The following is a 10,868-nucleotide window of genomic DNA, read 5'->3' as shown; positions in this document are numbered from 1 at the left end:
TGGTTCTAAATTTAGGATGCGGGACACTGCAGCTGCGATAGCATTTCGGAAGTGGAAGGCATAGTAGATACATGACATATTTAGATAAGACTACTTTTAGTCAAATGAAGCTCAGTTTTGGCTACTTGAGCAAGTGCACTAATTTGGCTAATCAGTTCAGCTGCACTTTATTCCAGCTCTCATTCTCACCTACAAGATACTGCAAACTGTGGCCCCCTTCTCCCGGTTTGTATTCTGAAAACTAACAGGCAAAGCAGGAGAAAAGTGATCAGAAACTTGTCACACAGCATTTCTGCTGCCCCTTCCTGAGCACCCAGCTGCAAATATTTGGAGACAGGCCAGCGCCCTGTCCAGCCCGCTGTCCCCTGACATAGTGCAGCCATGCTCTCCCATCATTTGCTCTCACCCAGCTGCTTTTGTTGGTCTCCTCCAAATGGATCAAATTATCTGCTGATCTATTTCTGCTAAGTTCAGCATTTTATGGCACCAAGAGATAATGCACTCTACTATAGCTCTTCCACTTATTTCAAGCTTAAAGTGTTGCTCCATGACTGGATGATTTTTCATCTCCCTTTTTTTTTCCTAGCAACTTCTCTCCATTTACATCCTTTCCTCCTTTAAACAGATCTTGTCTTCAAACTAATCCATCCTGCTTTATTAGGCCTAGGCCTGGCTTCTGTTGGATCTCATTTTGACACATACTTGCCTTGTCATTTCTAGATAGCAAGTTTTCTATCACATGGAAACAGATCATTGACAGCACCAAGTGAAGTGGCAGTTTCAAAATCAGACTCTGGGCTTGCAAGTCAGGAAATGTCAGACACATGCTTTAAAAAATTTAGTATCAAGTCTTGTTGATGAAAAGAGATTTTAAATACATTTCAGTGAAAATGAGTCATTTTAATCAAGATGTGACTACAGTTATTTTCTGTAATATTGAGACAGGTTTTCATTAGGAAGCCACACACAAATTAAGGTCCATAACTTCCATACTAATCCATACAAATTTCTCCAAATAGAAGTTTGTAGGTTTTTTTGAGAAGAAATTGGCAGGAATATGTTTCAAGTATCTGTAGCTCTGGTGTCCAGCCAGGAAACGGTGGAGAGCATTGAATCTACTGGCACAGTTCTAATTATTTAGTATAATTGGGATTTGGGCATCTTCAGCAGAGCTGCAGTTTTGAGCTTCTCCAACAGCATGCACTTCAGCAGATTTAGACATTTAAAAATGAAGCCAACTCTGGGTGCTAATGAGCCCAATCCAGCATAGAACTTGTGCAGTGAGAACTCCCAGTCTGTGACTCCCCAGAGCTTAGACCCAGCTCTGAAAAGCCTGGAGCAACCTCACTTTCTCGTGCCCTCCGCGGAAGCTGCTTCCTGCAGAGCTGAAGAGCTGCCTGGACCATACACAAACATGTACCCGTCGCCAAATGATGCTCTCAGGTATACCAGTGAAATGGCACTGATTTCAACGGAGTTACACCAGCAAATACGGGCACAAGTATCTTTAGATTATCAGTAGTGTGATGAAATTTATATAAACTCCTTGAAATTTCACAAAGATTCCACAGTCATATCAGTTATGCCTCTAAGAAACTTAAAACTCCATACCTGAAATTAGGCACCATTCATTATTTTTAACCCTTAATCCTGCTGAGCCTCCAGAAGGTTTGTTGTACTGTATCTGAATTTCTGTTGCAGCACTTCAGTGTACATTTTGATGGAAGAATTAAGCTACCAGAGGCGCACTCTCCGAGCTTATTACACCAACACTGCTCTCTTGTGGCAGACGCTTAAAGTGAAATATTGCTATCAGGTGCCCTACATACCACAACTTAGCCGTGACACAATCCAGTTGGCAAAGGTATATACAAAGCAAATCACCAATAAAACCGGATCCTCAGATTTTCTTAATAGATAAGAGACAAAAAGCAACAACAGATCATTAGATTTGCCTTCTCAGGTGTTCATCCCCATGCCTGTATCAACGCCAAGATTTTGGGCAGAAAGCAATGCTATTGCAATTCTCTTTTCCAATCTGTTCTGCTGAGATGCTTTTATCAGACCAAACCTGACAGCCATTCTGTGTATTTTCACACGCCTTTCAGAAATTCAAATCTCGTTCCTCAAAACGAAACATTATTGTTTCTGTCTTTTAACTCTCACAGTTCTATGATGATTTGAATTTACCGTTCATTTGTAAGCCAGACAGTTCCTCGTTTTTTGGCTCAAAGTCAGTAAAAATTATTGTTTCCCTGGCATGATTCATATTAGCAAGTTAGTGAAGATAATTAAATAAACAGCTTCAAGCATTGATTTTCTTGACTTGAAGAGTGCTAATGAGCAGGAAGACTCCGGCCAAGTGACTAGAAAGTATATGTCTACAAATGGGAAAGAGATTCCCAGGTTGCAGTTAGATACCTATAGCACCTAAATTGTCCTCAGTTTCTATGGATTTTTGTCTTCATGGTCTCTGAGAATATCACTGATGCCCTACTGGAGCAATTCTTCCATAGATAAACATCAGCCATCAGGTTTGCCACTTTTTCTCTTTGCACATAAAAAATATGGGGTTTTTAATTCATCATGGCAGGAAAAGAATAAATTGTGCATAGCATGCACAACAACTATTAAAAGGGCAAATATCCCTAGAACGGGCATGTACGAGCACACACAGCATAAAAGTCTGACACATTCATATAGGTATAATCATAAGACATTTGTTAAAAACAGACATACAGTGTTAGCGACACTTCACCACAACAGACTCATGGCACTAAAACGAAACAATAATAAAAGGCCACACTGACATCAGCAGAATTAAGACAACCCACAGCAGTGAAAAAAGTCAGCTAAACGTACGTACTCCAGTGCGATAATTCGTTGGATCATTATTGGTGTTTTTTTGGAATGCAGTTCAAGACATTCATGTATTGATCAGAACAGAGTAGGCGGGATCACCAGTGAAAACAGGTGTTGGATTTTTACCAAGTAATGGCTTGCTCTCTCCCTCCTCTGCCTTTGCCTTCCTTGATGCACAATTTGACTTGCAGAACTCAAAGCTGCTTTACATTTCTTAGTGGAAAAGGGAGCCCTCTACATGCAAATCTCCCACTCCAGCCAACAGGTATTTTGTCACTCCAGGCTCAGACATACCGACTGCTCTGCCAACTTTCACACATTTTACAATCACGCCTTTTCCATAGGGAGGGTTTGCATATGCTGCACCTTTCACAAGCAAGGCAATTGAGCAGTTCCCCCAGGGAAGCCCCTAGGAATCAAACCTTTCTGTGTGCTCAGCTTTTTCAGAAAGGTCATGACCGCCATGTCAACGCTTCTTTATCCTTCGTGTAACTTCTGCTCTGTATATGTACATCACTGGACAAACGACATCCCCCCGCCAAGGCCAAGAACTAAAGCTGAAGTCCCCAGCCCTCAACAGCCACCACAGGGGACCACAGAGCCAGACAGAGTCCGTGACCCCCACAAAGACAGACCAGCAGTTGCTCTGAAGCTCCAGGAGGGTGACCCAGAATTGAAGGACAACACGTCTTGTGTCAACCCTGCCATTTCAAGCACACACAACTTTTTAAACTCGCTGCATACAGATGCGCATCCTTAAAAAACGGTCTCAGGCTAAAACTGATTTTGCTTTGGCAGTGACAACCTGCCAAACAACAGAACACGAGCATCCGGTATTTCACTCAATTGTCATGTTTTGATTGCATCTGTTACGCACGGGAAGATCTTTAGGTTGAGCAATATGATGAGCTTTTAGATTTCCTTTCTTACAGCTTCATACTATATGCCTCTACAGGAATGAACTTGTCAACTCAGATGCAAAATGAATGAATGGCTTTTAATCACTTTGATAATGTTAATATTATTGCTTTGACAGGATAGCAGTAGATACAGTTTGCTGATTCAGCCACTTGTATAACGATTTAATGGGCTTTTCTGACTAATGCCATGCTCTAAAAATATACACTGGACTAATAGATGAGCCTCTGCTATACTGAAAAACAGGCTCATTAAGACAATTCCTCTGAAAAGTGGCATTTTTATGACAAGATACTGAAGCATTTAATTACCCTGTATCCTGATAGAGTTGAAAGAAATTAATTCAAGAGGAAAAAAAATGTGCAGCAATGTAGCAGGTCTTGAGGTAGAAAGAGATGCCAATAGTCAGTAAAGTGGAATTTGAGAACTGCAAGGCTGTTTCCCCAAAGGAAACGGGCTATTGGGGCTGTTGATAGGCTACAGATTGTCGATTTACACAAAACAGAAGGCCAGTTTCAGAGGGGAGGCTTGTCGTTACAGAGCAATTAACTTTCCCTGCTGTGTTCTGTGCCAGGAGAGTATCAGCTGCTGTTAAAGGGCAGTGAAGTCAGGTTTGGGAGGGCAGGAGAGTCTTTAGCGACATTTGAGGTAAGGGGCTTGTTTTCATCGCAGTGTTAGCTCGGATTATCCACCCGTAAGCTCATTCACAGAATTGTTAGGGTTGGAAGGGACCTCTGGAGATGATCTAGTCCAACCCACCTGCTAAAGCAGGTTCACCGGGAGTCAATCACACAGGAATGCATCCAGGCGGGTTTGAATGTCTCCAGAGGAGACTCCACAGCCTCTCTGGGCAGCCTGTTCCAGGGCTCTGGCACCCTCCAAGTAAAGAAATTTCTCCTCATATTCAGATGGAACGTCCTGTGCTTCAGTCTGTGGCTGTTGCCCCTCATCCTATCATTGGGCACCACTGAAAAGAGCCTGGCCCCATCCTCTTGACACCTGCCCTTGAGATATTTATAAGCATTGATGAGATCCCCTCTCACCCTTCTCTTCTCCAGGCTGAACAGACCCAGCTGTCTCAGTCTCTCCTCGTAAGAAAAGTGCTCCAGGCCCTAATCATCTTCGTAGCCCGCTGCTGGACTCCCTCCGGTAATTCCTCGTCCTTCTTAAACTGGGGAGCCCAGAACTGGATGCACTTCTGCCCATCAAGTGAGTGCAGAGGGAGAATCAGAAGTCCTGCTCAGGCTGCACCATGCAGCGGTGAGGTTTGCATGGAGGTTTTGGCAGCACCAGCAATACACGGTTGTTGTGCCAGGAACCTGCTCCAAGTGACTCTGTGTCAGGCAGCCCTGCCGCCAGCCGTGTTGGTGTGGCTGGGGTGGCAGCACTGTAATGGACATGCAGACAGCATCAGCCTGCCATAGCTTTCTGTTCTTGCTGGCCCTGCCATCAAACATGAAAACAAACCTCTTGCTTCTCGGCTAGGAATTTGTTCCTACCTTTGGTCCACTCTGACATTGCTGTTTATGCAACGGCGTGATAAACCAGACCAGGGAAGTCTGGTTTTAAAAGATTAAAAATAAATAAATAAGTAAGTTAAAAAAATCGATGAAATTAACTCCCAACTTGTTTTATGATTATATTTTTTCTTCCCAAACTGTAGTGGTTCTCTCTCCATCTTACCAGCCTGCTGCCCCAGTAACCTTGCCGACAGGACAGAAAAGGGAGTGGATGGGTAGGAAGGGCCTGAGGAGGAGACTGCTAAACCCTGCTTAAGCAGGGCTGGTATCAAATGAGAAATCCACAGCCTGTGTCATCCCCACTCCAGCATTAAGCAAGGCTCAAGGCACATTTCCTTACAAAGAGCTAATCAGGCTAAAGGCTTTTGCATGCGAATGCAGGCTCCATTACAGGCCAGGCTTTGAGCTGAACTTCAAAGCTGGTAGTGGTAAAGACAGGCCCACAGTGACCATGAGTGGAGCAGATGGAGTTTTTCCCTGGCGAAGAATGGCTTCCCTGGACATGGACAATTCATCAGCTGTTCAGTGCACCGTGGTTTGGATCACGCCTTTATAGCAAGTTCCAGCTTTAAAAGAACCGTGGGGCTGTGGCCTGTGTGCCACGCACGGTTTGCCAGGGCAAGGCCTCCAGCCCACGGCCGTTTCCAGCAGCTCTTTCCATTTATAACACAGACATACACGGGTCGCAGAGCAGGGAGAAGGGTCTCACGCAGAATAGATGGCACCCTCAGCTGCTTGGACAGCCCGTGCCAGTTTGTCTAATGATGAAATAGGGTTGATTTTTCCAGCCTTTTTCCTTTTGTCATCTCACCGTTTGTTTGGAGCCAGCAACGTCTGCTTATCTTTGAACCACAGTGACAAATTGTGACAGTTTCAGCTTGAGGACTGTCACACTTTGAAGCCTGCTGACAGGACTAGAAGAGCACTTATCTCCCAGAGTTATACATGGGTTCACTCTATCGGAAGCAGCATAGCATTTGTTACTCTTTGCTTTTAATTCTATACGTGTGTGTAAAAACTGGAGTTTTCCATAGTTGGCACAAAAGCACAGCCACATACACCTGTTTATTTCAGTTCTTCAGAGAATTTTGAAATAACATGGTCTCAGTAAACATACAGCTACCCAAGCACCCCTTTACTAACTCTAAGCAAAAGCAGAATCCAAGCCACAGTGTTAGAGAGCAAGTGTAGGCATTGCCATCGACAGGAGATGTGTAGGGTAAGAGGACATGACAAATACTTCAACGAAGGACACAACTATGCTCCCTGCCACCCTGCCAGATGTACCCGGTCCACACTCCCTGCTGCTGAGGCATATCTCACCAGCAAGGAACTTAGAAACAGGCAATGAGGCATGGGGCACACGTCTGTGACCAACACACTCCGGGGAGACCTGTGAAGAACAGGTAATTGCCTGCACGGGTAAATACGCTGGCTTAAAAGTTCGGGAAGCAATGAATTAGATGGTCCCCCAGCGCTTCCTCGCCTTTGGCTGTCATTGGGAAATCGGCACGAGAATGTCCCTGCTCACTCTCGTCCCCATCAGTGGAGCGAGGTAGCCCCACATCTGCTTTGCGTTGCTGCCTGCCTGGGAAAGGTGACCCTGTTCGGCAGGAGAGACGGCAGCAGGTCCCCCTCTGGGACACCTGCCCTTCACTGGCACAGTCAACACCTCTGCCCAAGATGTACAACATTTTTATTACTACAATTAACAAAACGAAGTGGTTGTTTGAACAATATATAGTGACAAGTACTTCGAAGAAATGTATCCAACTAAGAAACGTTCAGCACGTCTTTTCCCTCCTTTGTAGAGGATAAAAGAAGGACTGAACGCAGCTGAGTGGGCATAAAGAGCTCGCAAATGCCTTATTAATAAGTATGTTGGATCTAATGATCTGTGAAACTGAAATGAGATTATTTAGATTATCTCATTAAACAAGAATAATAGCAATAGTAACCAGGCAGTAATTAGGAGTGGGCCAATCCAAGGACAAACTAAATAATAGGGCAAAAATACTCTTATTTAATACTCTACATTGTTGTGCTTGCACTTCCATATTCAGAATTTATGAAGAAATCAAGAATCATGGCTAACCAAACATCCAGCTTTCAACAACCAGAAATTAAGCCACTGGCTACCCACACTCGTATGGATCACTCAGTCTGAAAACTAAACAATAATTAAATAGGGCTATTTTGGCAGAGCTGGCCTTGGGGAAACAAAAACAACTAGCCAAAATTAACAACCAGCTCAAGGCAAACCTGCGATGCAGGGGCAGAAGCAGAATAGGAACAATCCCTAATCCCAGCCCTTCATTTTAACCACTGGCCATCACAACCTCCCAACAAAAACGTAACTTTTCCACAAATTGTGAAAGTAATCCGTGAATGTGTTCAATGCATAATTCACGATGAAGCAGCACATGAATTTTACCTTTTAGGTCTTATTTATATGTAAGTATTCAGAAGCTCTTTGGTTCTCGCCAAAGAATAGGACATCTCTGCAGCCTCCCAGGAGGGATGGGGTGTGAGGGATTAAACATGACAGACCCGGCCTGAGTGGCAGTTAGGTCAAAAGGTCCCTGTATTAAAGCCCGAAGAAATCACTGTTGTGCAAAACCTACTGCTCCCGTTGCCTTCCCTAAGTGCTCTCTACTTAACAGGAAAAGCAGGTAATATAATATACAGTGCAGGAGTAAAAGGCTTTTCCAGGGGATTGGATAAATGAATCTGAAAAGTTAAAACAAACTGCTCAAAGGCCTGGGACTTGACAGATGGCACTGTCATCTCTAGGGCTTCCTAAGGCAGCAAGACCTTGCTGCACTTAATGCTCCAGAGTTACTGAGGCCTCACCACAGCCCGATAACAAACCACAGACTGCATTTATCAAGGGAATTTAAACTCGAAAACGTCCGTCTTATTGGTCAGGACACAAAGTGTTTATTTCTCTTTTAAAGCTTTGCTTCCACATGCTGAATTATTAACATTAGCACAGAAAAATAAAGGGTAATTGAAGGAAGCTACTTCGAAGAAAGATGTCTTTGTTTCTAGAGTTATTTTATTAAGCATAGAAACTGCAGCCCTACCCAACACACTCATAATTCTCTATAGAGTACAGCACAACTTGGATCTTGCTTTCGTAGCAAGTTTGAACTATGAAAGAACTATGGATTTTAAAAATTAATACTAAAGATGACAATGGCTTGGTAGACATTTGAAAGACAAAGAGGAGTGGAAAAAATAAAAGCCAAACCAATATCTCCTCAATTATGCTGCAGGGTAAAGAGACAAGAGCCACCTCTAACACAAGAAAATCACTCAGAGTAATTCAAGACTGAGGGAGGAAACATTTTGTACAGTCATAAAAGGAGAAAAAACACTCTACTAAAAAATCCTCAAAGTGCTTTAGGGTCCTTCTGAATGGAACTATGACGCTGCTGCATATAAGACTAATTATCCTAATTTCCTAGGTTTTGACTTGCCTCTTCCAGGGCTGCTCAGGCTGTGGCCTGCATGCCACACAGGGCAAGCGAGGGCAAGGCCTCAGGGCCACAGCTCCTTTCTCTTGGCTTTTCCCCTTTTTATCACGGACCTATGTGCGTCACTTAGCAGGGAGGGGGAGAGAGTCTCCCAGAAAAGGCAGTGGTGGCAGCAGCCTGCTGCTGCTGGGACCACAAGAGCTCATCTCACGCAGTTTCCCGCGTTTGTTGGGTCGATGACGCCAGCTGAGCACGGACGGAAAGTCTGCTGACGTGTCCAGCCTCCTCCAGCACGGAGCGAGCTACGTGACCTGTGCACCCACTCGCTTCTCGCTTCTGTGCTGCCTCCAGCCAGCTGCCAGGCAAAGCTGAACTCCGCAGGCGGCATGACAGCAAGGAGCATTTAACAGATAGCTGTGCACTGAAAGGGATCCTCTTCTGCCTCCCACTCCTGCGTTACCTCCTTCCTTATGCGAGATGGAGTGTCTGCAGACTGAGCTGCAACAGCGACTATAGACTGGATTGCGCTTGCAGCAGAAACAGACTGATACACCAACACTGCTCAAATAGTAAACTACATCCTACATAGCCAATAACAGAACTTCGCGTCCTATTTGAGCGTCATAGCAGATGAGGGTCTCAAAGATATCAGGAGCGGGATGGGGAGGGGCATAAGTTAACAGAAAACAGCCCTGCACCTGATGGACAGGGAATGCGTCCAAAGTGCACAGACAGGTAGACATTCCTCTCCACATGATCTTGACCCCTAGAGCAAGTTGGAGCCTACACCAACACGCGTGAGGTTTGGCTCTTCTCAAGCGGTGCGACTGAGGAGGAGCCAACGTGGGTGCCAATAGCTGGCAGGCAGCCCATTTCCCTGCTCGGGAAACTGAGGCAAAAAGCTAGGTAAAATATCTCTTCCAGCTTCCTCCTCCATAAAGAGAGAGATGCCTGCCATTCATTGTGTCCTGCGTTAAAACGGATAGCCGTTTCTTGTTTGAAAGCAGAGAAAACTTCCCGGCAATGAGAAGTAAGTTCCTGTGACTTGAATGGGTGAAGGTTTCTGTTTAAGCTGGCTCTTAACTTGTATCTTGAATGGACTGCAGCAAGTGAGACTGCATTTAAACAGGATGCTGTCTGTATGAATGGCACAGGGGTCTGTGTGTGTCCATCAGGCATGGGAGACGCAGCAATCAGATGGGCCACCTTCGTGCCCTCTGGGGAGAGGTAATACAGAGCCGGGCACCACTTTTTCTGATAAAGACGCTTAGCCTGGGAATAGAGGTGCCTTTAGCAGATCAGCAGGATGCATTGGCTTGGAAGGGTAGTGATGGAAGAGACAGCATTCAGCCTACCCCAGCTCTCTGCCTGGCACAGATCAGAGAAAGCTCCAAATAACGCACATCAGGATCCCAGGCACTTTAACAGCCTCCCTGACGAGTCACTGCACTTTAGTAAGTGCAGGAGTACTTGGGGACTAGGAAGCAGAAAAAAAACCCACTGCTTGATACACATAGTGCAATCTAATCCATAGTCTGTCACTTTTTTGTAGACGTAAAAGTGTGGGGTGATGCTAACACTGCAGACCTCCAGGACAACAGTACATCTAACAGCTCTTCACAGTGGCCGTGTCTTCCCATCAAAAACACACGGTGAGAGGGAAGTTCTTATCATCTCCCAGCTCATGCGGGAAGAAATGTGATTAAGACTAAAAATAACTGATGGCCAGATCTTTTAATATACACACATCAGGTGCTCGTGCCTACTCTGCAGTCTGATGCCAGCAGGGCTCACTTTCTATCACTAATATCTTGTTAACTGAGATGTTTAGGGACTGAAAGGCAGGATGCAGCGAGGAAGGCCTATTATTCAGGTTAGTCCAACTAATAAAAGCACTGCATTTTAAGACTGGCTGACACACATGCGATACATTCTGATTTCCTTTTTTTTAAGCTAAGATTCTTGCACATTTGCATAAATTCAGGAGATAGAGCTTTGTGAAAGTTCCCATGCTGACAGATGAACCAAATCCAGCCACGTACCTCTAAAGTCTGAGGAAACGCCCCAATCAGTTACTTTACCACATCTG

This window comes from Caloenas nicobarica, chromosome 5 (assembly GCF_036013445.1).
Source record: "Caloenas nicobarica isolate bCalNic1 chromosome 5, bCalNic1.hap1, whole genome shotgun sequence".
NCBI classification, from domain to species: domain Eukaryota; kingdom Metazoa; phylum Chordata; class Aves; order Columbiformes; family Columbidae; genus Caloenas; species Caloenas nicobarica.
The sequence above is the reverse complement of the archived record's forward strand: the minus strand, read 5'-3'. Positions refer to the sequence as shown.